Below are 25630 nucleotides of genomic sequence, written 5' to 3' on the forward strand. Positions count from 1 at the left end.
ATGGCCTGTAGGGACTCATCCACCGCCTTATCAAAAAGGTTGTTGCCGTCGAACGGCATGTCCAACACCCTGGTCTGGACGTCCTGGCGAAAGTCTGTCACCTTGAGCCATCCTCGTCGTCGGAGGCAAACTCCGTTGCCGAGTTGGCGAAATAAAGTATCGGCAATGTCCGTTGCCACCGTTCTGGCATGATCCGACGCCGCCTCGCCTTCCTGCAGAATTTCTAGGGCCTCCGCCCTTTTGTCATCAGGTAGGAAGTCTAGCAGGGGAGCTATCTTGAACCAGAGCTCCCGGTCGTAGCGGGCCACGATCGCTAAGGCATTGGCCGCCTTAATCGTCGTCGCCGCAAACGAGATGACTTGTCGTCCCATAGAGTCCAACTTCTTGCCCTCGCTGTCTGGCGGGGAAGAGGAAGTTGAAGCCGCCGCATCCGCTGCCTTCTTCTTAGCCGCTGCCGAGACAACAGAGTCCGGCGTGGGCTGGGCCCTGAGGCACAAGGGGGCGGCATCGGGGACTCAGTACTTCTTCTCGTACCTGTCCCTCTTGGTGGGTGTCGTGGAAGGGTTCTTGAGGACAGCAAGCCCCTCCTCCCAGATGTCGTCGAGTAAAGGCACCGCAAGGACTGTCTTCCTCTTGGCCTCTCGTCGTTGGTACAGAAACCCCTCCTTTTTCTGTTCTTCAGGGCAGAGCTGGAAGAGCTTGGTTGCCCTGGTTATCAAGGCGTGGAAAGAGCCAATTTTGTCGGCTGGAGACACCCACGGGGGGGTGGGGCGGAGACGGGATGTCCGCTGTGTCATCACCGCCATCATCGTCCGTCCCCGTCGCTGTATCCTCTCTAGGGTCCGGCAAGGGGGATGAGGGGTCCATCGGTCTCGCAGGCACGAAGGGCGGAGCAGGGTGGACTCTCCTCCGCTTGTTCGGAGGGCTTCCCGACGGGCCTGGTTCTGGATCCTCCGTCGGGGTGCGGGGTAATCTCGTCCTTATCTCGGTGCATAAGGATTGGATTGCCAACAAAATGGCCGCCGAGCTATCCTGGGGCTCGGGCAATGGCTGCGACGGACGGGATGGCCGCTCCACTGGGCCCTGTTCGTCGTCGTCGTCGTCTCTATCTTCGATCACGACAGCAGGGAACACCCCCTGGGATCGAACCTTCTCAAACCTCTCGTTGAGGCCCAAGGACCTCTCGTTGAGGCCCTTCTCGGTTTCCACTAGTTCCTCCTCAGAGGCTGATTCCGAGTCTGTAATGGCCACCGCCCCCCTCCTCTTTTTCAGCCAGGGGCTTCACAGGGGTCTTAGCGATGGGCTGGAAAGAGGAATCCCTCCGCGGTGGCAGGGATACTCTGGGCCCGGAGGGCATTTCCACAGGCGTAGTCTCAGCCGGCTTTGCCAGGGTCGCAGCGACCACTTCGGTAGAGGCCTTTGCCGGGTGGATCAAAGCCCTCACCACCTTAGGTGCGTCCTGGGCCTTCGCCTTGGGGGAGTGTCAGCGCCTCGCTCCCACTTCGAGATCGACCGGGTCTGCTCCAGCGGCCTACCCGGGTTCTCGGACTTCCTCTTCCCCGAACCAGAGCGCTGGCTTGTGGTCGAACGTGCCGGGGAAGTTGCGCCCTGCTTGGCAACCGAAGAGCCCGACATTTCGGTGCTCCCGGTGCCTGCGGACTTGCGGTGCTTGGCCTTCTGTTGGGCCCCCGTCGCCGGGGCACCCTCACAGGATTTAGAAGACCGCTCAGACTCCTTCTTCGCCTTCTCACCTGCTGTGCCGTTCTCCAAGCAAGGTATCGAGGCGGGAACGACGGTCTTGTTTGGTCCGTTACGAAAGGTTCTTGCAGAACGCAGTCTTTCTCCACGTGCGTCTTGTCCTCATGAAGGCAGTAGAGACATCGCGAATGGTCGTCCTCCTTGAAAACGTTCTGTAATCCGCATCCAGGGCAGCACCTGAACAGCTTGGATCCGGGCGTCGAGCTTCCCTTGTCCTGGGCCATGTCCGTTGAGGTAGGCCGCAGATCTTCCGGAATCCTCCAAGAAGTATAAACTTGACGAAAACTTCACCCTTGAGGGGCGTAGAAGAATTCCGAAACGGGTCCCCGTTATTGGAAGTAGAAACGGTGGAGCTTGAGGCTCGATTAAACTGAAAAAATGTGAAAATCTCCTGAAAAACATGAAAACGCAGTAAAAAAACTCAAGAGCTAAACACGAGGACTCCCAACACTTGAGCGTGCAGTAAAAATCTGAGGATGGCTGCCAGAGGCGGGGCTTAGGGAGAGGGCAGTCATTGGCGCGGGCAGTATGACCCAGAGATCAGTGATTGGTTACTACTAAGAAAGACAGATCAGAAACGAAACTGATACTGATTTTTTCTTTACCGAGGATTCCCAGCCTGACGACGGGGAATATTCATGAGCATGTGAATCCATGCCAGACCCCTGTGATGCTGGAAATGCATCTGAGGGACAGGGCCTCTGAATCCTTGTCCTTTTTCTGTTTTTACCGTGTGTTCTGTCATGTTTTCTGCCCAGGAGTCCATGAGGGACTCCTGGCAGTGCAGCTCTCTCTTTTGGTTTGGTGAACAGACCCATGGGATACCCTTATGGCACCCATGGGTAGGGGTACAACCCTGTGCCCCTAGTGTATGTTTTTGGGCACCTGTGGGTGGCCCACAGAGCAGGGTATGGGCTGGTGGCAGCTCCATGCTGAACTTGACAGGTGCTCTGGGTGTCCTCCATTTTGGGATACCCAGGCCCTGCCATTGGGATCAGTTGATTCCTGATAGAAACAAGATGGCCCCTGTGGCCTCTTGCTTTCTATTGCCTGTTGTCTTGTTTTTCCCAAAGTCCTGGGAAGCCCTGACTCTGTCCCTTCCCCCTGACTGGCTGTTGGGTGGAAGTTCCATCTATGGTGTTGTTGTGAAGGCCCAGCTAGACTGACTGGAGCCTTCCCAGTGACTGTATGTTATGGGTACCTCCTGTGGGTGGGACCTGGGTGAATGGAGTGTGTGACCAATATACACTCCTTGTTGTGGTTGTCTGGTTTCTGGCATATGAGACAAAGACTGAGACAGCCCTGCCCGAAACTGGCCTGAATGCAGTGTGTAGTGTTGAATGGCTGAGTACTTGTCCCAATCCACATTCCTTGTTGTGAGTGTCTGAAAGGGAGGAGTGTGGCCTGAATGCACTGTGTGCCTGATTGGCTGACTGACTGCATGAATGCCCTTCTGTGTGATTGGCTGCTGTGTGTGTGCCAGCAGTGTGGATGAGAGACAGAATAGTATATCTGGGGACCTCTCACCACTGGAAATTGTTCAGAAGCGTTCAGAAGCTGAGTCTCCACTCAAGAGTAACTGGATTTGCTGACCCTCGACGCCCAGCTGGAAGAAGAAGACTTGCTGTTGCTTTTGCTTCGACCGATCCGAAGGCTGCCGTGTTCGTCGAGGACTGACCCGAGAGAGGACCTGGCTAGGCACCCTCTTCCCGTGCTCCGAGGGACCATCGAGCACCGCTGAATCTTCGCCGAAGCACCCTGGAAGTCAGATCCTCGAAAGGCTGCCGACCCGAGACGGGACCGCCGAGGAGATCGAAGTGAAGCACCCGGACCTCGACGCTGTCGAAGTCCATTGCCGTCGACCAGGGTTCGCAGGTCTGTGTAACCGCTGGAGGCCCGTCGAAGTTGTGTTGCCCAGCCGTGGGAACCACTTGACGCCGTGCCGCCGACGACCGGAGCCGTCCGCTCCTTGCCTAAGAACATTTGAATTGAAGGACTTCCTCGACCGCACCGTCGACCGCTTTATCCTGCCGGAGAAAGTCGAGGACGACCAACGCGCCGAGGAGAATCCGCCGGTGGGTTTCCCGCCACCTCACGACCCCAAAGACTCGAGCGACTCGACGCCCTTGTTGGGCTACCGTCATTCACAATCTTTGCGGTCCAGAACTAGTGTCGCCGAGGTGCCCCGCACGCCTCTTCCTCGCAGGACGCCGACGTCTCGACGCCGACGAGCACCGCTCGGATCGAAGCCTGCCGCCTCATCGACGCCGTTCTACCCTGTTTGTTGTCGGACGTTCGACACCCCGTGTCTCCCGCTTGAAAGGGAAGGCATTCAAGAAGGGCCGTCGATTCCCCGACACCGAACACCGAGTTCCTCGACGCTTCTCGACGCCTCTCGACGATCCGTGACTCCTGCTTTAAAGGGGGTCATTCAAGAAGGATCTGTCGACGCCTCTTCGAAGAACTCGACTCCACCAGGTACATTGGGGGGGTAAAAACATTGTAGGAGAGAATAAGACTATTGAACAATATATGGACTGGGCTTGTGTTATATCTCTTTATTTTACAGGTTGCCCAGGTGGGGGGATCTCCACACAGAACTGTGTCCAGTGGTAGGGGCCAGTATTCTGCCTATTGTTTCAACCCTCTGTTATCTCTCCTCCCTCTATTGCTGGTTTCCTTCCTATTGACCTGTGTGACATTTTGACAGTATTGTGGGTGCACTTTAATGAGGTCTAATATTAGTGGTACCACTTTAGAATTGTAGATATTTACCATTATTGATTTTCCTGAGCACAAAGTGCGTTATTGTGATAAGTGTACATAACCTTTGAATATTAATTATATAAAGACTGTGTTTTCAGTAATACAGTGTGTGGACATTCCTTTGTGGGGGCTTGGGGAATACACTGTACTTAAGAACCAGCCTGCATCACCTCCTGAGAAGCTAGGCCTTGATTGCTCGTCCATTGCTACCGTAATAGAGAATCTTGGCTGGGGTCTTCTGTGCCTCTCTTCTACCATATAGGGAGCAGAGGTACAGACACCCCCTACCGGTCTTTACAACCCCATGCTGGAGAACGTGTCTTCTACAGTCTTGCGGCAGCAGTCTGTCTTCCAGCGGACCCTCTAGGGCACCCGCTGAGGGTTTACCGGATTCCCGTTCCTCCGCTAAGTTACGCTTCCAGGTGGCTGCATTTAAGCGTCTGGCTCTTGTAGCATGGCTTGATCTCCGTGTGTCTGCCTCTGCCGTTGGGCCAGCTTCCCGCTTTGCTTTCTCTGCAACTCTCCTCTCCTCTCTCCGTTTGCAGATGATGCTCAGGTTTAAATGTCCTGCGCAGCTTATTGTTTGCCTTGCAACTAGTCCACACGTTGAACTTGATGTCACTTTCATTCCACATTGACTTCATACTCCTCTTCTTCGTCGTCTCAGTACTTGAGGATTTCTGGGAGTTGTAGTCCAAGGGAGTTTTAAACCGTTTTAAGTTACATTGCCTGACATGTCTGTTTAAATATCAATGGGTAAACGCTGACACCAGAAAAAATACAACCCACTACGGAAAAAAGGCCAAGAGATTCTTGCAAGGATAACATGTTTTAATTATACAAAAAATAGGTGTGACAGCAAATAACTCTGCTGCCCAGGAACATTCTTAGAAAAAAGGGTGCCAGCAAGAACTTAAAAGGGGACGCAGCGTAATTCATATACAGTCAAAACCTGCGTGGCTGGTTGGTGCAACCCTATGCATGGTCGGCCTACGCCATAGAGGATGCCAGGCCATTGGCTCGAGCCCTGTCCGTCTTCCATCACATTGGGTCAGCTGGGCTTATCGTCTCCAGGGAACCAAGGTCAAAAAGACCATTAGTTAAATTATTCTAACAGTGCTACTCTATTACTACAGAGGGTAACTGGCATGATCATGGACTAGTACAGGGGGAGGCTCGAGGTCACTGCGACCCGCACACATTTCACTTATTCCAGTTGCGTCGTCCGACGTCCAAGGCTTCCACCCTTGCTTTTGACCTATAATGTATCCCTCCCTTCACCTTGCATTAGAAATCATGCCATTGTAAAGTACAGATAGGGTGACCTTTCTCTTAGATGTTTCATGGTTGACTGCTTTTTGACGGTGGCCTGGGGTCAGCTGGTATCTCTGGATCTTGGGACTCGGGACAGTTGTAAGGGCTATAACTCGTAGTTGGCTGGGTGGGGGTTGGAGGCTTGCTCTGGCCTGGTTGTCATAGCACATACAGCAAGGTGCCTAGCACTGTCTCATGGCCTTGCAGGATACATTCTTTCTCGGGATAAACGTATTGGCAACAGTTTTAGAACAAAGGAGGGGTTCTATAATAATTAGCAATGCAGGTCTCTCTTTCTCCCTCATTGGTGCTTGGGCCAATTCAGGTTTCTTCATCAGGCATGTGGCCTGTGTCTAACACCTTGCCATGCAGGCCCTATATTTCTGCCATAGCTACGTAATGGCATCTGTTTATTTGCGCGCAATAAGTCTAAACATCTACAATTCGCATAATATTATGGCTGTGCGCAGTCTCTTAATATGCCCCTCTCCCCCGACACATCACGGGTCTCCTCATGGGATTCGCCTCACCCTAAAGCGCCTAGGAGGGTGGGATAGGTTCAGTTCCTTCCCAACAATAGTACCACACCTTATGTGTGTCTTTCCAAAGACTACTTTTGTAACACATGTGTTTTCCATGATTGAAGCTGGGGGACAGCTAGATAGCCACTATTGGGAAAATGTGTGGAGATATTCTCCTAAAATACAGGCGTGCATGCATCTTCCCCCACTCTCCGTACTATGAAGGCCAAAGCCTGTAGCTGTAGGCCGTTGAGCGGTGATGTCTGTAGCCATTGTACACTGGTTGCAGTTCGTCGTGCAGGGATTCAGATGTTGTCAAGGACAGCGGAAAAGCTTATTAGATTAAAAATTAAAGTAACACTGGAAACTCGAGCACGTGCAAAAGTAGAACGGACTCCCTGAAGTGCTACCAACCCGATGGCGAAAAACAAAAACATTTGAGGACCTCGACGTGCGAGGGTCCTGGGTACAGCACACATCATGACAGGGATAGTATTACAGACACGCCCCGTCGACATCCCTTTTTTAAAAAAAATCTAAAACAAATCATATAGGACTTCATTAGAAGTATGGAGTTAAATGGTAAAATTGGCAGCAAATCCGTTACCGCCAACTTAACCACTATGCCAAATTAGGTTGGGTCTGGAGTGGAGGATTTACCTAAAAAAACATGCTGGATGTAACTCCTCCCACTCACCGCCAACAAAATCTGCAGAAGCGGCACAGCGTTAATTCCGACAAAAAATCCCCATTGAGGCCAATGGATTTAAAAGAAATTGGGACTTACACCGCCACCTGTAATCCGGCGGTAATTCCACCGGACCAAGTAACAGTAATTCAGTTGGGCGGTATTCCGGCAGATGTACTGCCGGGATACCGCCCAACTCGTAATGAGGCCCATAATACTCTGCACCAACCACTAGATGAGTGCCTTGAGGCCCATAGGTGAATGGCGCTATATAAAAATTGCATTGATAGATGGATGGATGTGCTTATTGTTGTAGTGCCAACATTTTACACTGAACATATAACATCTTTTACAAAATGAATTACTAAACATATAAATGGAACAAGTTACTTTCCGTTGTTCTCCAGCATGGGTCTGGCATGGATGCACATGTTCATGAATATTCCCGTCGTCAGGCTGGGAATCCTCGGTAAAAGAAAAAACTGTTTGTTTCATTTCTAAACTGTCTTTCTCCTGTAAAGCAATTAATGCCCCAGCCAATGACTGCCCTCTACCTGAGCCCCTGCTCGGGCAGCCATCTTCAGATTTGGAAGCACGTAAAGTGGCAGTAGGACCAAAAGAAGATCCGCAGAGGGGCAGGCGGGAGGGTTCGCGTGTGAATCCATGCCAGACCCATGCTGGAGAACAACAGTTCCTTCTCCAGCTTGGGGTCTGGTATGGATTCACATGCTCACGAATAAAGAAAACACAGCAGTACATAATTACACAACCACAGGAGTTGGCAAGGCTCAACAGAAGCAATCTCTTACCTCCTCACCAGGCTCACCTTCAAGAGAACAGGTTGTGCAGTACTGCTTAGCCGATTCTGGACTCCTCCATGGAATCCCTGTCGACGCAGTAGAATTTCGTGACGATGTGCGTCGACCCCCACGTAGCAGCCCTGCAAATGTCTAGCAGGGGCACAGCACACAGGAACACTGCTGTAGCAGTGATCGCTATGTAAAGAATGGGCTCTTGGACAGCCAGGCAGCGGTCCGTTTGCCAACTGGTGAAAGTGAGTGATGCAGCCGGAGAGCCACCTAAAAATGGAAGCCTTGGAGAGGGCCTTCCCATGGTTCACAGGACCAAAGTTCACAAAAAACTTAGAAGCTTTCCAGAAACACTTTGTGCGGGCCACATAAAATTTCAGCGCTCGAGCCACATCCAACAAGTGCAAAGACCTTTCAGCCGGCGACAAATGCATCAGAAAAAACACAGGTAACACTAAGGGCTCGTTGAGATGAAATTCCGACGGAACCTTGGGCATGAAGGAGGGGTGCATCCGCAGCACCACCCTCGTCTCGTGGAAAGTCAAGTAAGGCTGCTTGCAGGACAGGCCTGGATCTCACCTACTCTTCTTGCAGAGGTGATGACCACGAGGAAAGCAGTCTTCCACGACAGAAACTTTAGCAGAGCTGAATGCATAGGTTCGAATGGGGTCCCCATGAGCCTAGTCAGCACGACGTTGAGCTCCCACACCGGTGCCGGAGCCTTCACCAGTAGGAACAAGCGGAACAGTCCCTTGATGAACTCTTGTGCGACCGCAGTGAAGAACGTCCCGGAGACCGGGTATAGCGGGAGATAGCCACCAGATTTACCTTGATGGAGGCATGCCCCAGTGTTGCACTTCGGGCTTCCCCGCGGGCCTCCTTGCAGAATACGACTTCTTTACAAGCTCCTCTGTGGACCCGATACAGGTTGCCATGGCGCATGTACAGATTACGACAGACTCCAGGTCAGCTGACACGTCCTGTACGTGGAAGACGTACGGCAAGACACGCCCTGTTACGGCTATAAAACCACCGTCTTTCAAGGGCCTCATCTGATTTCCTGGTTTTGACCCTTGCCTGACTACTGGACCGTCTTGCCTCCTCCTTTATTCCTCTCGTGCTCGTCTGGTTTTTTGACTCGGAACGTTATTGAATCCGGCTCCCTTCTGTCTCTTGCGGAACTTCATTCCAGGTTGCCATTTCTGCACATGGAACCAAAGCAGAGGACTTGCTGTCAACTATCCGGAACTTTTCTACACCTACTCTGGATGCATGTGTGCTCAGGTACATACTTAATTGACAAATCCCGTCTCTGCTACTATTTCCTCTCCACGACATTGTTTGGATATTTGTCTTCTGTTGGATTCTGGGACATTGAGTGACTATTTTGTGAACTTGTCTTCAATTGCATACAAACGCTCTGCTGAAACTGCACCAACCCGGCACTAGTGCGACCCTCGTGCCGTTCGGGGCTACTTCCCTATATAACATTCCTGTTTGTTATTTTCTCCTTTCGTTGTCTTCTGTTTCCTGGATTCCTTTCCTCAAATATCCTTATTCAGGTTAGTTGTTAACAATTAGATATATAAGTGGGGACTGATACTTTAAAAGGCTCTTTAGAACTCCCACTCGTGTTATTTCTTGTAGATCCACCTCGGGGAAGCTCCACTCCAATACTTACTTAGGTAGTTTCCCATTAAAATTCAACTGTTCTGATTACTTGCTTTAAACTTCAAGACTGTCTAATATCTTTGTATTCCTTTGCAGCATTGGTATTGGCGGTGTGTGGTCTCCCCGCTCTTTTATTCAAATGACACCTCTGTCTGTCCCAACTGAAACAGCAGAGAGGTACATTGTAGAAAAGAGCCCCTCTTTGAGGAAGCCTGAGTCTTGTACTCAGGAGAGCTGGGATGGAAGGCTGAATATCGATTCTTGTGCCACCATCAACTCCAAGGTCACTCCTCCACATCTTCGGCCTATTTCGGAGTGGTGAGTAACAGCCAGCCCCGATTTAGCCAATGACAATAAATACAGAAGTACTTGAGGGGCTGTGACCCTGGGAGGGTTATCTTCTGCGGCCAACACCACGTCGCAAAACGCTTCCATTTGTGTCCGTAGCACTTTAACATCGATGAGGCCCTGGCCTTGGCGAGTACATCCCTGCAGTTCGCCGGAATTTCGTAGCCACCGAACTCTAATGCTGCAGGAGTCAGGCCTTCAGGTCCAGCGATCCTGGGTTGTGGTGCAGGATTGAGCCTCCTTCACTGGCGAGGAGATCCGCGACCACAGGCACCTTGACTGGAGGAGACAGACATGCCGAGAAGGTCCGGATGCCAGATTTGCCGCGGCCACGCTGGTGCGACGAAGATCATCCTGCACAGGTACCATCTGAATTGACTGATGACTCGAAGTAGCAGTGGCAACAGAGGCAGCGCGTACAGAAACTGGCCTTCCCAAGGGAAGAAGAATGCGTCTCACATGCTCCCCGGCTGGGGGAACCTGCTGGCCATCTGAGGAAAAGGTTGTCCACTTGATCCTGCTGAAGCTCTGTTAGGGAGAATTCTCTGTTTAGGCTGAATTTCCTAACCTAGTGAGTCCCCCAGCAGCTTTGCTGGATTTTTGGGGTTTATTTTTTTCTCCTGCCAAGAGTGAGACTCTTTTACCATCACTCTTGGACATGATTTGAGTTTATCTCTTTGATTCTATATGTGTTTAATGGGCTATGGGGTCTATTACTCCATAGGGCTTCATGTGTTTTTGTGATGTGTGTTACACAGCACCCTCAGTGCAGTAACACAGGGGTGTCATAGTGACCCCCCAGTATAGGCTCCATACCCTGGGACTGACTACAGTCTCCCAGGGCATGTAAAGTCACCATTGACTTCACTAGTCTCAAATTCTGAACAGAACCAGTGCAAACCATCATATTGTGGACGTACTGGCTGGGGCAATTCGATTGCCCCGAGGTCTGTTAGTCGAGGGGGCACGTCTCCGTCCCCCCTGATCGAGTTTTGGCTGGTGGCAGTGGATACTACTTTTTATATTCGACCGCGAATATATCCCTATGGGATTTCCCATTGTTCGAGGCTTCCAACTTTAATTATTTAAATCCTATAGCCTCGAACATACCGCCAGTTTATATATTTAATATTAATTCTCCGGTTGGTATTTTGTGCCAGAACTTGGTTCTAAAATGGCGTTTGTGTTCGCTTCTGTGACTCCAACCCAAGTTGAGCCCTTTGTTCCACTTTTTGGCGGGCTTCTCCACAGAAGCCCTCCAAAGTGTTGCCACTCTGTCTGGGGTACTTAGGAAGGGTGGAGGGGGATTTAGGCACCCTGGACTGAGTTGCCTAGGCAACTCAAGTCGCACTCCGTCCTGATTGACCCAAGTGGTGAGCCGGCCGGCTCACCACTTAGCATGTTTGAGTGACATGTAGGCTGAGTGAATGGGGGTTTTCTGCATAAAAGCAGGGTTTTGGAGTCTGGAACTTTAGAAGTCGCCACAGGACCTAAGAATCCGACGAGGGAGAAGCTGAGCCGACCTGCTACGACGACACCACCGGTGGAGCCCAGCTGAACCGTCTCACCACTTTTCCCAACGACAGAGGAGATCTCCAGCCCGGAGAGTCTTCTTCCTTCGACTGGTGGGGATAACCAGTCTGCTTCCTTTTTCGCTTCCTGGAACATCTCGTGGCGGCCTTGCCTGTGCTAAGCACCCCGGCAACCGGGATACCACGTTTTACCACTACCGCGAATCAAAGGGTAGTACCTTTAACCGGAAAACTCTGCGGCTGGTTTCTTCCTTGGCAGTGCAACAACCTTCATCTTTCCTCCACGTGGAGATCTTCTCTTCCTCTGGACGATGCCGTGACTTGCACCCGCTGCCAGGAAGAACTGCCCCCGCTGGAGGATCCTTTCCACATAAGGTACCGTGTTCCACCTGGCTTCCCTTGCAACCGACTGTACGGGGTAGATTTAGTCCCCGGCTTTCGATCCTGGGTTAGCCTGGGACACCCAGGCTAAACTTTTCTGAGCCTAACTAAAACCTTTCTGAACTCCCTGCAAGACTTTTTAAGCCTGTTGTCATTGTGTGATCTTGGGTGCATTTGTGCCCTGCTCTCTCCAAGAGTGGGCCCGGCCTATGGACTTTGGCTCACAAGTAACTTTTGACTTTCCTGCCTTGCTTAAGAGTTCCTAAGTATTAGTGTGGTGTATTTTCCTACATTCTGTCGTTTTCCCTCCCTTTTTCGTTAACTTATTGGAGTGCCATCTATAGTTAAGCGCTCACCTCTGTCTGGAAATAAGTGGTGTTAACTAAGACTTGTCTGATAAGGAATAAGGAGTGTATATATAATAATAGTAATTGTGTTTAGAGTGATTTACAATAATAGTGCTGGAGTGTTTCAATAAGTGTGTTTTTAAATAAATAATTATATACCTTGATACCAAAGCTCTGGTCAGTGTTTGCTTGTGCTATTGTATCGGAGTGCCTATTGTGTATACTTTGCATACTGCCTAACTCTTCTTGAGGGAAGTCTGACTGCTCAGCCACAGTTAACAGGTAAATCTGGGTGGTACAGACTGCTACCAAGTGGGTTTACTGCCAACACCTGTAGTCCTAAATCTTTTGCAGTGGTCCCCAAGGGAACTGCACAGGTTTCTGCCTAACAAGCTCCCACTTGTGGCAAGAGCGCAGCTCCCTGCTGAGAGAATCGGCAACAGTTTTCTGGACTCATGCCAGGTGAAACAATGAGGAACATGCCCCCCTGCGTCCGGATGTAAAACATTGCGGTGGTACTTTCCGTGAAGACCCTCACCACTTTGCCCTTGGGGGATGGTAGAAACAATCTGAGGGCCCAAAACAGCCAGTAGTTCCAGTACGTTGATGTGTAGCATTTTCTGTTCCAGCAGCCACAGATCTCTGGCGTGAAGACGTCCAATGTGGGCTCCCCAACTCTCCAGGGAAGCATCTGTTGTGACAGCCTCCTGGTATGGGGGCTTTGAAAGTCTGTACCTCCGGCGATGTTGGAGCGCACGCCCCATGACTTTATCGCTCAACGGAATTCCTCGTCGAGCATGATTCAGTCCTAGAAGCACCCGGACACCTGGACCCAACGGGCAGAGCCAAATCAGGTATATACATGATGAAATCATGCCGAGCAGCGACTTGATGGTCCTCACCGTGGCAATCTTCGGTGCCAACAGCCGTTGCACCTTGCCCAAGATGGGCGCTATCCTCTCCTCCGACGGTGACGACAGGCAGGACATCATGTCGAGCCTGGATCCTAGGAACAGCACGTCCTGCGATGGGAGTCAAGCAGGACTTTGCATAATTCACCGGGAACCCCAGGTCCGTCCGCAGTCGGATGTCCTTTGCCATGTGATAGACGGCGATGTCCTTTGACTTGAGCCAGTCATCCAGGCAAGGATACACATGAATCCCCTGTAGTCGTAGATGGGCCGTCACCAGAGCCAGGCACTTGGTGAAGACTCTAGGGGCTGACCTCAGTCCGAAGGGGAGAGCCTGGAACTGGTAATGCTTCCCTTGTATGACGAACGCGCAGGAACTTGCAATGCTTTTGGTTTATGGGGACGTGGAAATAGGCGTCCTCTAGATCCAACGACAACAGAAAGTCTCCCTCCTCCAGCTGGCCGAGCACGTGCTGTAGTGTGATTTATTGACAGCCTTCTCGGACAGGTTGTCTCCGTCGAATGGCATACCCAGGACCCTCGTCTGGACATCCTGTCTAAAGTTGGTGGCCTTGAGCCAGCCACAACGGCGAAGGTGTATGCAATGTCCAGGGCCACTGTGATGACGTGGTCCGACGCCACCTCGCCTTCCAGGAGGATCTCCAAAACCTAAACCCATTTGTCATCGGGGAGGAAATCCAGGAGTAGAGCCATCTTGTACCAAAGCTCCCTGACGTATCAGGCCATGATCGCTAAGGAGTTGGCCGGCTTGACCGTCGTCGCCGCCGAGTAGATGACCTTTCTACTCATGGAATCCAATTTCTTCCCCTCATTGTCCGGAGGTGCAGATGAAGAAGACGACGCACTTGACGATTTCTTCCTGGTGGCCACCGAGACCACTGACACTTGGGCGCAGACTCCGGCACCCGGTACTTCTTTTGAAGTCCGTCTCTCTTCGCTGGGGCTGAGGCGGGGTTCCTCAGCAGAGCCAGCCCCTCATCCCAGACGTCGTCCAGGAGTGGGACCGACAGGATGGTCTTCCTCTGCGCCTCCCGGCGCTAGTACATCCTACTTTATATCCTCCAGGGTGAGCTGGAAAAGCTCTGACGCACGGGCAATCATAGAAGAACAAGTTACTTTCTTACCTGGTAACGTTCTTTCGATGGGATGGTCCGACGACGTATTCCAGATCTATGACAGGTAATCACCACAGCTGTGCTTCTTCGGAACATTTTCAGTGTCTGCGTCCTGCGTCAATGGCGTCGATACGCTGTCCTTGAGGGCCTCCGTCGAGCCGACGTCACCGGATGTTATAAGTAGGACGCACAACGCCCGTAGCCTCAGTTGTAGTTTTTTCCCCAGAACGTGTGGCACCAATCTTCTGCCAGTCTGACCACAGAAATCCTTGCAGAAACGAAAGCTGGAATCGCATAAGAAATTATGAAGCGGGGCAGGTAGAGAGGGAGCGATCTGGACTACATCGTCGGACCATCCCATCGAAAAAACGTTACCAGGTAAGAAAGTAACTTGTTCTTCGAGGGGATTGGGTCCTCCGACATATTCCATAACTATGACAGACTCCCAATGCAGTACCAATGTATGGAGGAGGGAAAATAATTTAGCATATAGAAATTTAGAATGCCCAATCAAATTGCAGAGTAAAGGACCGCCTTGCCAAAGGCCAGATCCTGCCCATGGATTGAATCTAGGGAGTAGTGTTTTACAAAAGTATGGACCAAAGCCCATGTGGCTGCATCACAGATGTTACGAATGCGAACACCCCTCTGCAGGGCAGTAGAGGCAGCCATACCCCTAGTAGAATGGGCCCACAAGCCTACCAGAGGGTCCTTACCCGCCAACCGGTAACATTCAGAAATTGCCAAGATAATCCATCTAGACAAAGTCTGCTTAGTAACAGCTTGTCCCAAACGCCTTCCAGCGTATCCTATAAAGAGCTGATCGTCTACTCTGACCCGGGACATGCGTGAAATGTAGAAACTTAAAGCTCTCCTAGGATCCAACCTATGGAGCCTCTCCTCTTCCTTACCAGGATGCAGAGGAGGACAAAATGCCGGAAGAAAGACTTTCTGGCTTAAACGAAATTCCGACACCACTTTCGGAAGAAAGGAAGGACGAACCCTAAGGACAACCCTGTCCTTATGAAACACTGTGAAGGGTGGCTTAACAGAAAGTGCCTGCAACTCACTCACTCTGCGAGCGGAAGTAACTGCAACTAAAAATACAGTTTTAAGAGTTAACAGTCTCAAAGGACAAGAATGTAAAGGCTCAAATGGAGCACCCATTAGAAATTTTAGAACAAGGTTCAAATCCCAACCGGGCACCTGGAAAGGTGACGGTGGAAACACATTAGTGAGCCCTTTCAGAAACTGAGAAATTAAAGGAATTTTGAAATGAGAACACTCCTCAGACGAGCGCTTAAATATAGACAGCGCCACCAGGTAACCTTTAATGGTACCCACTTGCAGGCCCTTGTGGGCTAAAGAAAGCAAAAAAGACAGAACCACAGGAATGTCACATGAAAAAGGATCCACATTCTTAACCTTGCACCAGTCGCAGAACTTTCTCCAACGGCAACGGTACAGGGACTTTGTTGCAGGCCCTCTGGTTGAAAGCAACACCTATCACGTATTCAGGGAGGTCCCAATCCTTATACCTCAACCTTTCAGAAGCCAAGCGTGAAGGTTGAGGGATCTGACCTCTGGATGGAGAACCAGACCCCCCCCTCCCGTGAGAGCAGATCGTCTCCGTAGGGAAGACGGCGTGGAGGGCAGATGGACAAGTCGAGATGGTCCGGGTACCACGTTCTCCGGGCCCATGCCGGAGCAATAAGGATCATCCGGGAACCGAACCTCTGTAACCTCCACAGCACTTGCGGGATGACGGGGACTGGAGGAAACGTGTACAGCAGTGGGAAGGACCACTCCACCACGAACGCGTCCCCTAAGTCTCCTCTTGGAGGAAATTACCACAAGCAGAACCTTTCGCACTTCCGGTTGACACTGGAGGCGAAGAGATCCACTTGCGGGGTCCCCCAAAGGGCGAAGATCTCCAGGAGAATCTCCTGAGCCAGCTCCCACTTGTGAGAGATCACGCTCTGCCTGCTCAGAACGTCCGCCGTCACGTTTTTGTCTCCGGCCAGATGAACTGCGGAGATCGGAATTTCTCGCTGGGTGGCCCAGAACCAGAGCTGCATCGCCTTCCTGAACAGAGGAAGTGACCCTGCCCCCCCCTTTTGTTGAGGTAGTGCATGGCCACTGTGCTGTCCGTCAGAATCAGGACATTCTTCCCTTGCACAGTTGGCAGAAAATCCTTCAGGGCAAGCCTGACGGCCCTCCGCTTCAACAGATTAATATGGAGTCTGGACTCCGACGGAGGCCAACGACCGCTGACTGACAACTCGTTGGCATGAGCTCCCCATCCTGTGAGGGATGCATCCGTCATGATCGTCACCTCCGGCCAAGGTAGCCAAAATGGAGCCCCCTTCATCAGATTGCCTTCGATGGCCCACCACAGAAGGTCCTGGACGACCTAGGGCGGCACCTGAACGGGGTCCGGAGGACTGTTACCACTGCATCTTGAGGGCCCATTGCAGAGATCTCTTCCGCAACCTGGCCTCTGGCACCAGAAGAATTCAGGATGCCATGAGGCCGAGCACCATCAAAAACTCGAACGCTGGGAGACTCTGGGCATGTTGAAACTTGTGCACCATCGCCAGAATATGACGAGCCCTCACCTGGGCAGGGAAACACTGCCACAGGGATGTGTCGAGCACTGCTCCAATGTACTGGAGCCGCTGAGTTGGCATCAAGTGGGACTTCTTTAAGTTGAGAGAGAAGCCCAGCTTGTGAAGGGAGTGGCAGGTGACGGACAGATGATCCAGGACTTGCTCGGGAGAGCGTGCCCTGATCAACTAATCGTCCAGGTAGGGGTAGACGTGAATCCCCCCTTTCCTGATATACGCTGCCACCACCACCATGAGCTTGGTGAAAACCATCAGGCGGAGATCAATCCGAACGGCAGGACCCGAAACTGAAAGTGTGAGTCACCAACCGCAAACCTCAGGTACTTCTTGTGCTTGGGATGAATCGGCACATGAAAGTAAGCGTCCTTGAAGTCGAGAGACACCAACCAGTCGTGAAGTTGAAGGGCCTGGAGGACTTGAGAATGAGTAACCATCTTGAACTTGTCCTTCCTGAGGAGCTTGTTCAAACCATGCAAGCCCATGATGGGGCTCAATCCTCCGTCTTTCTTCGAAATCAAAAAATAAGCGGAATACCATCCCTTGTTCCTCTCCGCTACAGGCACCAGTTCTATGGTGCCTTTCTCCCGCAGGGATTTTATTTCCTGCGCAAGGAGCGGATCCAGACTCTTCAAAGAGAGATTCCCCGGTGGATTGTGGCGAGGCCTCTGCCGGAAAGGAAGACAGGAGCCGTGGGCTATGATCTCCAGAACCCACACATCTGAAGTAATGGCATGTGGCATGCCATTTTACAAGAGGCTGCGCCAGCCTTCCCCCAACCGGCAAACCATGGGACATGGCCGCATGACTGAGCTGAAGCGGCTGCAGCATTGTTTGAGGGCAAAGAGGCAACTGCCCGAGCGGCCTTGGCACCTCGAGTACCTTGTCTTCCACCTCTGGTACTCCTACGGTGGCCCCTTTGACTCGCAGCTCCTCTCGATCTACCAAAGGATGAGTAGTATCGAAAGGAACCGCCCCTCCATTGCTGTCCCCTAGGACGAAAAGGCCGAGGTTGGCGAACTGCAGCACCCAACGACTTCGCTGCAGCTTTGGAGGTCTGCAACTTCTCAAGGCTCTCGTCAGCCTGGCTGCCAAAAAGATGTTCACCATCAAAGGGCATGTTGAGAAGCCGGGCTTGTACATCAGGAGCAAACCCGACTTCCGCAACCACGCAAATCTGCGCATTACGGTGCTCGCAGACATGGACCGGCTAACGCAATCTTCCATGTCCAGACCCGACTGAACGGATTCACACATGGCATCCATGCCATCCTGAACAAGAGCAAGAAAGCCATCCCGTTCCTCCCCTTCGGGAATATGTTCAGCCGCCAAAGAGACACAATTCCACAGAGTATGAGGGAAACGTGCTTAGGCACACACGGAGTTGGGTGCCTGTAACGCCATACCCCCTGAAGAAAACATGTTCTTTGCCCACCCATCAAAACGTTTGTCAACCCTATCAGGAGGGATGATAGGGTACGACGCCTGTTTTGCCGGGGCCGTAGCCGTCTGCACCACCAAACTCTCCGGAGTGGGGTGCGTAGTCAAGTAGCTGGGGTCGCTACTGGCAGGACGGTATTTCTTCGGCAAAGACTTGCCCACTGCCGGGAGACTCTCCGGAGTAGTCCAAGCCACTGCCACCCTTCTTTGCAAGGCCATATGGAATGGCAGTACCGGGTCAGTTGGTGGACCATGGTCCAAGATGTCCGTCAGGTTATCCTGCAGAAAATCTCCTGGTGGCGCAGACCACTCCAAGTATTCCGTGACCCTCGACATGAGGCGCCAGTACGAGGATTCAGCATGCGTACCCGGCTCAGGCCTGCCAAACTCAACCTCCGTGGAGGTATCCAGACCACTGGCTTTGTGCAAAGACTGACGCAGGTCTTCTAGCTGGCTATGACCAGATATTAAGACATCAGGAACCTCCTCAGGTACCATACCATCATCGGACCCTTCATCCACCTCAGAAATATATTCAAGAGGCTGGAATAAATCCCTGGATGAGGGCACGTGCTTGGACTTGGCCAGAGCCTTCCTCTGGGTTTCCGGTCTGCGGGGCACCTCCGAGAAATCCTCCTCGAAAGGCGTTGAGGGCGTCGACATAATCGGAGTCGACGTTGATCGTGGCGCCGATGGCTTCGACACAGGCCTCGAGGGCGGAGCCCCGAGCGTGTCCTTCGACAGCCTCGGCGCCGATGGCTTCCTCGGAGGCAGAGCCTTGAGAGAGTCCGTTGACGGTCTCGGTGCCAAAGGCGTCGACATCTTCATCGAAGACCTCACAGACTCCGACAGTCTCGATGGCGCCGAGGACCGGGACCTGGAGTGGGCATGGCTAGAGCGATCCACCTTGTCAGACCGGGACCTCGAAGGTTCCCGGTGATCGCGACGACCGCTCGAGCCCGAAGGCGTATGAACAGTGTCTCTAGCACGTTCCCTACCTGCGTCTTTCGATGCCGCGGACAGATAGAGCCCTATGACTGAAAAATCGCCATCATCTCCTTACAGAACGATTCCCATTCCGCAGGAGTGGAATGCTTGATGGGACAAGCAACCCGCCGACGGGCAGAGTCTTCGGACGAGGACGGGGAAGGCGACCGATGACGGCGCTTCCGTGAGTGCCTCGAAGAGGCAGAGGAATGGCGGGACCCACTCCGGGACCGATACCCCCTGGACTTACGCCGACGATGCGGAGAGTCGACCCTCGAATCGTCAGTCGAAAGCCCAGTGGATTTCGACTTCCGGGGCTTGGACACCTTATCGACATAAAGCTTCTTCTTACGCTCCCGCAAGGCCTTCAAAGTTAACGACTGGCAGTCGTCACAATCGTCCGTGGCGTGGTCCTCACCGAGGCACCAGAGGCAGGAGTCGTGCGGGTCTGTCAACGACATCTTGGAACCGCAGTCCCAACACTTCTTGAAACCCGGTCGCGGGGTAGAAGAAGACAAAGAAATCATGGAAATCTTCACAACCAAACTGGTTCGAAGAACTGAAAGAACAACTCAGAAAAACAGAGGCGCACCGAGATCTCCGAAGCGAACACGTTCGCGGAAAAAACGGAACTGAGGCTACAGGCGTCGTGCGTCCTACTTATAACATCCGGTGACGTCAGCTCAAAGTAGGCCCTCGAGGACAACGTATCGAAGTCATCGACGCAGACGCTGAAAATTTTCCAAAGCAGCACAGTTGTGGTGATTACCTGTCATAGATATGGAATACCTCGGAGGACCCAATCCCCTCTAATGGAATGATCCCACTTCGTCCGGTGGAGAAGCTCTCGGCGGCGGTGATGCAGGATCTCCCATCCCACTATCTTCGTCTGTGTCCGTTGTCGCTGTGTCTGTCCCCGTCCCCCTATGGGGGGGAAGGCGACGGTTGGGATGGAGGCGTAGGAGGTCTCCTCTTCTTCGCCAGTGGTTGCCCCGGTGTCAACGGGGGTGTCAACGGGGTGCCGCTGCTGGTGCCGTTGGCGGAGCTGTCAGCATCCTCCTCTGAATCTCTGACACCAGTGTGTGGATGGTCGAGAGGATATCCTGCAATATGTCTCTAGGAGGCACCTGGGGGACAACGTCAGTGGGCCCAGCGCCCATGTCGTCATCCCCGTCGACATTGTCGTCGCCGCCGGCGGGCGACTCCCATCATCCTCATCGTCACCACCCTGGATGGTGTGGATGTAAAGAATATCCTCCTCGTCGGATGAAGAAATGTCGGTGCCTTGGTGTTCTTCAATGCACCCCCCCCTCTGTCTTTGGGTCCTGAGGGGTCGGTATCGGGCTGAGGTCCGGCATCCTCTTCTATGGAGTCTTTTCTACTGGCATGGACGAAGCCTCCCGCCTGGGAGGTGGAGCCTCTCTGGCCGCTACCGGGGCACCCTGGACTGGGTAAACCCCTTTAGCCTTTGAACGGGAGGTCAAAACCAACTCGTTCGAGGATGAGGATTTGGCCTGGATCACCTGGGCCCTTCACGGGCAGGTCGGACACCTTGTCCTGCTTGGCCTTCTCCTTCATGGGCAGGACAGACACCTTGTCCTGCTTGGCCTTTTCCGGTGTCTCCGGCAGCTTCCCTGGGGTAGCTGACTTTCTCTTGGACGAAGAGCTGGAGCGGTGGCTGAAGATCAAGACAGACTCGGACGATGATGGTGCCCTGACCGTCCCGGGACCCGCTGGTGCGGCGACCCTGGCGGAAGCGGGCTCACAGTGCTTGGCTTTGTGGTTGGGCCCCCACGGATGGAGCGTCCTCAAAGGACTTAGAAGCCCACTCAGGTTGGCTGGATCTGGAAGAGACATGCCCCCGTGAATCACCCGGGTTAGAGGCCCTGGTCTTGAGCCACGCCGCCAACCGGACATGTTGATCCTTCATCGTGCGCCTGGTAAAGCCACGGCAGATCTCACAATCTTCTTCTTTATGTGTCGGGTGTAGACAATACAGGCCCTGGGAATGCTTGTCGTCTGAACACATTCCGCAAACCGCAGCTGATGCACAGCTTGAAGAGGGAAGATGCATCGTCCTCCTCCTCCGACATGATTCGGCGCGGTGTAGGCCTGAAGAACTTCTGGAAGCTTCCACGAAGAACACTTGACGATTTCTGCCATTGAGGGGCGATGAAAGATGCCGAAAAACAGTTCCATGTTAATCGGAAGATTAAGCGACGCAGCACACAGGCTTGATTGACTGAAAACAGTTTTCCTATCAAAAACACAAAAATTCACAGAAAGCTCGAAGAGCGAAACGAGAGGACTCCCAACACTTGAACATGAAGTAAAAATCTGAAGATGGCTGCCTGAGGAGGGGCTTAGGTAGAGGGCAATCATTGACTGGGGGCAGTATGACCCAGAGCTCAGTGATTGGTTTATAGGAGAAAGACAGTTTAGAAACTAAACTGACATTGTTTTTTCTTTTACCGAGGATTCCCAGCCTGACCACAGGGAATATTCATGAGCATGTGAATCCATGCCAGATCCCATGCTGTAGAAGCAGCATTTTGCACAGACAATACTTATTAAAAACTTTGACTTTTAAAACACAATAGCAAAAACAAATCTTAGTGCTTATTCACACATTCAATGGACAGATTGCATCTAACATTTCTTTAGCCCGCAGCCATATGATAGGCTGTTGATGTGAGTATATGTGATTCGGCCCCAATTACTGTTGCCCAAGACTGATCAGACTGTTATTGGAATTTAGAATAGCCTTTCACAGAAATCGGTTTCAGGACAGAGCATTCCATTAATATATGTCGTGACGTCTCCACATGTAATTTACAGAGCCGAAATATACGCCGTTTCCTTGGTATGCTCTTCCAAGCGCCAAAGTAGTTGAACAGCGGTAAAATGCTACGCGCAAATATAAAAGTAATTGAATTAGTGCTGGTCTGCACAATTTAATCAGATAGCTACGAGGAGTTTCTGTAAATAAGTCCTGTTGAGTATTGAGAACATATTTTTTCTTTTTCACCAACCCCTTCAAAGATAGCACACAATCATGTGCTATCGACTTCAGACACACTTTTCAAAAATAAAGCTAGTTCTGCGTCTAACGGGGATGGCAGACCATTGTCCTGGCAGTGTTTATACACAATACTCTCCATATCCCTATACCAAATACTTTTAGATTGTAATTTTGCATGCCCCAACGTCGAACTCACAAGTGTTCTACTTGTCGTCCCGGGGAATTAATCTTATCCCAGAGTTTACAAACATACATCTTCCATAAAAACCTCAAAGACTGCAATCCCAGTTCTAGTCTAATGGCCTTCACAGGTTCCGCCCCTGGGAGGCCAAGTATAGAAAGCAACATGTCTGCCGTTTTAGGCAGCTATGTGACTGCTTCCTCTGGGAGAAAATCAAGGACATACAAAATACCTGGGATTATATAAATCTTATAGGCATTAACCTTGGTCTCAATCAATCTTCCACCACAATCATCTATTTCTCTCTTCAAGGCCAACAATTTCTACCAAGCTTTAGGTGGAATCACCTCTTAAATACAATAATGAAGGGGGTGCCTTAATAAGTAAACCTAAATACTTATATTCTCGGACTTGTTCTAAACAAGAACCACCCAATATCCATGTCAATGTTGCACCACCATATGCCCTTTTACCCATAGTCATTATCTTGGTTTTTGTTGAATTCATACGAAGACCATTTTCACCAACATACTGCTGTAGATCCCCCATTGAATGTTATAGTTCTACTGCCGTCTGATCCAGAATGAAAGTGGCATTAGCATAAGTAAGACAGAGAATGTTCTCACTACCAAACATTGGAGAGAAATGATTCACCATCTTCCAGGTCGGGGCAAGATCAGCTACATGTAAATTAAATAAAAGGGATACGAGCATGCACCCCTGCTTAAGCCCGGTATTGGTGGGACAAGACATTGACAGGCACTAAAAGGGAGTTTAAGGCAGTATGGTAGTGATGAGTCAATGCCCCATGCTTCCAAAAGCTGCAGAGTAGTCATCCTTATACATATACACGGATGCCTCATGGTTTTGGAATGTATCAGAAATTAGTGTAAGAACAGAGTGCGATGTATGGCAGCCCTTTCGGAAACCAGATTGTTGTATGCTCAATAGATTATTTGCTTCACACAAAGATGTGAACATTTTCAATAAGAAACTTGCCAACATGTTTGCAAAACAATCAATCATAGTCAATAGTCTATAGTTGTCAGGCACCAAGCCTGATCCCCCTCATGTACTGGAATTAAGCTGGAGTGTTGCCAGGACACAGGAATTATCCCACCCTCACAAATATGGAGGTATCTCTCACGCAATAGCTCTGCCCATAACAAAGGGTCAAAACAACATTTGACAACCCATCCGGGCCCTATGCCCAAGATGCTTTAATCTTAGCTACAGTCCCAGCCAAATCAGCTTCCAACTCCTGCGTCCATACAGCATTACCTAAAGTGGGTTTCAAAGCTACTAAGGACCTAGTTTCCTTTACATTCCAATACATTTCACCCAGAAAGACTCACCAAGCATCCTCTGTAATTCTACATAGTTCATTGGCACCTATACCCGATCAGTGTGTGCAAAGCAAGTGCCAACATGTTTTTGTATCATTGGTTATAATAAACTTATTGATAAACTTCCAATTGGATGTGACTTCCCTAAATCTATAGTCACGCAACCAAGCCTTATGTCGCACTCTAGCAATCACTGTTTTCTTTTTTCCCCATCCTTTAAAAGAGCACTTCTAGTTCTTCGAAGAGTTGAGGTTAGTCCTTGTTTCTTTCTAGCTAGGCCTAAGTCAAAAAGCACCCCCGATTTCCACAAGGACTTATGAATGACAATATGTCTAGACTCAAGTTGCCAATGAGTTTCCAACATTTCTTTCATATTCCAGTTGCTATCAATCAACAATTCCCTAAATGTAAACTAATTAAATTAAAACTATTTATATTAGTTGCCCACCAGAGTAGTCTATTTCCTTGGATGTTAACAGAGGGGTTAACGGACAACCTTTACAGAGCTCTAGATGGTTTCAAATTACATTTCATACACAGCAATGTATGATCACTCATGTCCAGTGGGCGGATCGATAGCTCAGGAAACAGAAGAAATAATAGAGTTCACAAAAATGCAATCAATACAACTACTGTAGACTCCATTACTCCATGTGGAATACAATATGGGGTCCTCAGATACAGGGGGGTGCAAGTCGAATTCCACCAATGCTTCCAGCCACACTCTACCCCTTTTTAGTGCCTTTACATGTTTTCCCTCCCTTTCTCCCAATATGGGTAATGAGCAATCGAAATTAAAGTCCCCGGAGAGTATAATTCCACCCTTACAAGACTGAGCGCTCCACACTCTGAGGTCATCAGTAACACTCAACATTAATTCATCAGTGGAATCGCCCTCAGGTGGTTCATACATTGTGGCCACCAGTGTCCTGCTCAGGGAATCCAGGTAAAACTGCACATAGGAAATAATTGCATGTTCCCACACTTGTAAAGGCATTTAGCGAGAGCTCAGCCTTGGTCCATATGCAAAATCCCTCCTTGGGACATCCCCTTGGGAGTGGCAAAGCCAGCCTAAAAACTAGAGTGTATCTGTCTAAATCAAAAGGGGAAGTTAGCCAGGTCTCTTGAAGTAGAAATAGTTGCGACTTCATAAGATTTTCTATACCCATAGGATTAGTGATAAATAAATAATGTCTCTGAGTGATCCAGGACAAGACATTTAAAAAGGTTTCCATAGATGAGCATACCGGTCCAACAGGAGATTTCCGGAACATTAGTCCAGTGACGTGACATCCTGTCAGCCTCTTGAGTACTGTAAGGAACTCATGGTAGCAACAGTAAAGACAGACACAGAAATGATCATAGTTCAAGGGTGTTTATTGAACTTTATAATTGGTGAGATAAACGCCTAATCTAAACCTAAATCTAAGATGGGAGAAAGCTACGACCATCAAATAATAATAAGGCAGTCCTAGTGGTGTCTTGTCTAAATACTTTTAAAAAGGCCTATACTAAAAAACCTATTGCCAATCCTTACCACTAAGTTACAAAAAGAGTGTGGGATAATGTTCACCAGAATAGATAGACGTGTTCACACAATGATAGATCTGGATGTTATGGCTGGGTCTCGCTTGCCCACGTTTTTAGCACAGGACAAGGCAGGACTTCTGAGCACAGCACACTCCTGGGCCCCTCCAGCACGAGGCTTACAATTGCATTTCAACAATCCCAGAACCTTCAGGGATTAAGTCTCTCCTCTGCAAAGTCTCTTGCCCTAGACGGCCTGATGGATCAAAACAAACAAACAAACAAAAAGTTTCTTCAGTAATCTTGCACCTTGGGCGATTC

General features: G+C 50.7%; 1 protein-coding gene across 4 annotated transcripts in view; it reads right to left on the reverse strand.

Annotated features, from left to right (window-relative positions):
* TRANK1 (tetratricopeptide repeat and ankyrin repeat containing 1) overlaps positions 1-25630 on the reverse strand; it is a 2632183-nt gene that overhangs the window by 1622882 nt on the left and 983671 nt on the right. The window lies entirely within an intron of this gene.

This window comes from Ambystoma mexicanum, chromosome 5p (assembly GCF_040938575.1).
Source record: "Ambystoma mexicanum isolate Mex_15411 chromosome 5p, UKY_AmexF1_1, whole genome shotgun sequence".
Classification (NCBI taxonomy): domain Eukaryota; kingdom Metazoa; phylum Chordata; class Amphibia; order Caudata; family Ambystomatidae; genus Ambystoma; species Ambystoma mexicanum.